Source organism: Aotus nancymaae, unplaced genomic scaffold, assembly GCF_030222135.1.
Source record: "Aotus nancymaae isolate 86718 unplaced genomic scaffold, 86718_ANA_hifiasm-v0.15.2.pri h1tg000029l, whole genome shotgun sequence".
Classification (NCBI taxonomy): Eukaryota; Metazoa; Chordata; class Mammalia; order Primates; family Aotidae; genus Aotus; species Aotus nancymaae.
In genome coordinates, this window is record NW_026988442.1 from 55144182 (window position 1) to 55148182 (window position 4001).

A 4001-nucleotide genomic window follows, 5' to 3' on the forward strand; every position below is an offset into this window, starting at 1 on the left:
TTAGGAAACAAAGCTTAGCAGGAGAGGAGAGCCAGAGAAGTGACAGGAAAGCTACAGGTTGCAACAGATTTGTGGACTCAGCCAAGCACAATGGTGGCAGGGCCTAGCTGCTAAAAGAAGACATGTTTTAGACAAATACTCATGTGTATGGGCGAAAAAATTAGAGGACTGTATTTGTGACTAATTATATAACAGGTTATTTTAGTTTCTGTTCTGTAGAAAGTGGAAAGCATTCCAACAAAGGGTTTTAATGTAGATTTTTTGTTTTGCACCCAGGCTGTTGATTGCTAAATGTAATAGTCTGATCGTGATGCTGAATAAATGTCTTTTCTTAATAAAAAAAAAAAGAAAGAAATTAAAGAGTACATGAATAAATGGAAAATCCTCCCATACTTATGAATCAAAGGAATTAATACTATTAAAATGACCATACTAAGCAATCTAAAGATTCTATGTAATCTCATTTAAAATACCAATGTCATTTTTCACAGAAATAGTAAAAACAAACTTAAAGTTTGTATGGAACCAAAAAAAGAGCCTGAATAACAAAAGCAACCCCGAGTAAAAAGAACAAAGCAGAAGGCATCACTCTACCTGACTTCAAAATACATTACAAGGTTGTGATAATTCAAACAGCATTGTTTGGGTATAAAATGGACCCATACACCAATGGAACAGAATAGAGAATCCAGAAAGCAATCCACAAATTTACAGCTAACTTATTTTTGACATAGTTGCTAAGAATATTCTCCACTGTATATTCTTAGCAACTATGGTTCAGAAAACAATAAATGGTTCTGAGAAAACAACATTCATGTTAGAAAGAATGAAACTAGACCCGTATCTCTTACCATATATACAAATCATGTCAAAATGATCAAATATCTAAAAGTAAGATACTAAACTGTAAAACTACTAGAATGAAAACATAGACAAAACACTATAGGTCATTTGTCTAGGCAAAGATTTTATGGCTAAGACTTCAAAAGCACAGCAATGAAAACAAAACAAAAAAAATAAACAAATAGAACTATATTAGACTAAATGTTTATGCACAGCAAAGGAAACAATGAAGAGAGTAAAATCAACTTCGTGATTGGGAGAAAATATCTAAAAATCATTAATCTGACAGGAGATTAATATCCAGAATATATAAGAAAGTCAAACAATTCAACAGCCAAAACAACAACAACAGTAACAACAAATAATCCCACTAAAAAGTGGACAAAAGACATGAATAGACATTTCTCAAAAGAAAACATAGAAATGGCCAACAGGAATGAAAAAATGCCCAACATCACTAATGATCAGGGACACAAATGAAAATCACAATGAGATATTATCTTATCCTAGTTAGAATGGCTATTATTAAAAAGGCCATAAATAAATAAATAAATAAATAGATAAGATGCTGGTGATGATATGGAGAAAAGGGAACCCTTATACAGTGTTGTTGGGAATGCAAATTAGTACAGCCATTATGGAAAACTGTATGGAGATTTCTAAAAAAACTTAAAAGTAAAACCAGCACAATATCGAGTAATAGCATTATTGGGTATTTATCCAAAGGACAGGAAATCAATATATTGAAGAGATACCTGTACCCCATGTTTGTTGTAGCACTATTCACAATAGCCAAGATATGGAATCAAGCTAAGTGTCTATCAGCAGATGAATAAAGAGAATGTGGTAAATAAACACGGTGGAATACTGCTTGGCCATAAAAAGAATAAAATCCTGTCATTTGCAGCAACATGGATGAAACTGGAGGCTACTATGTGAACTGAAATAAGCAAGGCACAGGAAGACAAATATCATGTTTTCTCACTCAAATGTGAGAGGTAAAAAATTGATCTCATAGAAGTAGAGAATAGAAAAATAGTGGCAAGAGGCTGGGAAGGGTGTTTGTTGTGGATAGAGTGGGGTTGGGGGAATGAATAAAAATTGTTTAATGTGTACAAACATACCTACCAAACATACACAATAAAATAGAAGAAATAATGTTTGATAGCACAGTAGATTTACTATAGTTAACAACAATGTAACATAGATTTCAAAATAGCTGGAATAGAGAACTTGACATATACCTAACACATAGCAATGATAAATATTTGAGGTGATGGATAGCCCAAATACCCTGACTTGATAATTACATATTCTATGCATGTAACAAAATGTACAAATATTATGTATCAATAAAAAGCTAAATCTAACCATGCTTCTCTTAAAAATGTAGAAATTGATAAAGCCAGAAGTCTAATAGGCAAATAAAACAGATTAACTTGAAAAGGCTAATAAAATGGGTAAATGTTTAGTAAAAATGATTAAGAAAGGATAGCACAGATAAGCAATACAGTAAATGGAAAAAAATGACATTATTATAGACCCTTCAGAAACAAAAAATATCAAAGGAAAATATTATGAATGACTATACAGTAATAAATTTGAAAATTTAGATGAGGTTGAGAAATGTCTAAAAAAAATCAAAACTTACCAAAACCGATGCAAGAAGAATGAAAATAAGTAATAAGAGTATTAATATAAAATGTTATTATGAACTAATAAGAATATAAACTGTCAATATCTTTTGCTATTAAAATATTGAATTCTGAACTCAAAAAGTGAACAAATTAACCCAAATAAACCAAACTAAATTGACCAATCAAACAATATCTCATCTTTCCAAAAAGAATACTTCCAATATACTTATAATCTTCATTGAATTCTATCAAACGTTTTAAGAACAATGACAGCAATTTAGAGCAATTCTACCAGAAAATAAAGAGAAAATATTCTCAACTTATTTTATAAGGCAAGTGTAACTTTGAAAAGTAAAATTCTCAAGAATATTTTGAATAAGAAAATTGACAAGCCAATCTTACTCATGAGCATAGATATAAAATCCTTAAACGAAGTATTAGTAAACCCACTATGGCAATACACAAAAAGATGATACATCATGATTAAGTTAGGTTTATTCTAGGGATGCAAAATTGGTTTATCATTTTAAAAATCGGTGGATTTCACAAGTTATCAAAGAAAAATTATATAGTTATCTCAATAGATACAGAAAAAGCTTAGACCAGAATTCAATTCCAATTCATGATCAAACATCTTAGCAAACTGTGGATAGGAAGGAGCTTTTAATTTAATAAGGGGTATCTACAAAAACATCCAGAAATATCATAGATTTGAAGAATGGAACAATATGGCTGTGAATTTACTACATATTTTTCAATGTTGTCTTGAAGAGCCTAACTGATACAGTCAACAAAGGAGCTATAAGAATTGGGAAGGAAAAAATACAATTGTCATTGCATTTCAGAAGATACAACTGCATAACTAGGAAATCCTCAGGTATCTATAAATAAATTATTACAATTCAAAAGTTAATTCAGCTAGATAATTTACTAAAATGCTGGGAAAACAGGGAAGATTGCTGAATAAGAGGCCAACTAAAAACATAAAAACATATAAGTAGTGTATATTCTACACTGTAGAGTAGTAGCTTCAAAGATAAATAAACTTCAAAGACAAATGTTAGCTAACTCATCTAGCTAAATCCAAAATTTTGGACAAACTCAGAGGTGACTCTTAATCTTGAATCTGTGGGAGAAATTCACCCCGAATTTCTTTAAAATTCTCTGAAAGTTTTAATCTTTTTTTTCAGTGGAATTCTATTGGTATAGTGATAGTTATTTGAAGAAATGGGGCTATTTTTTTTTAATAGACTATCAGTATCTGTGCAACTTTTTCCAGGATAGTAATGAGCAGCAAAACCTCATGCTGGAGAAGCCATCGTCAATAGTTAAATGGGATTTTGTTCTATTATATTTCCTCAATGCTTTCTTCCCAAGTGTCAGCATCACCTTGTGAGCAGCCTCTCTTTCCAAGTCCTCCCTGTGGTGAACCCAAATGTTGTTTATCAGACAGGCGTAATTCAACTCACTAAAATACATCCCTGCCAATAGGATTCGTGCTATGAACCCCAGCCCCCTCTG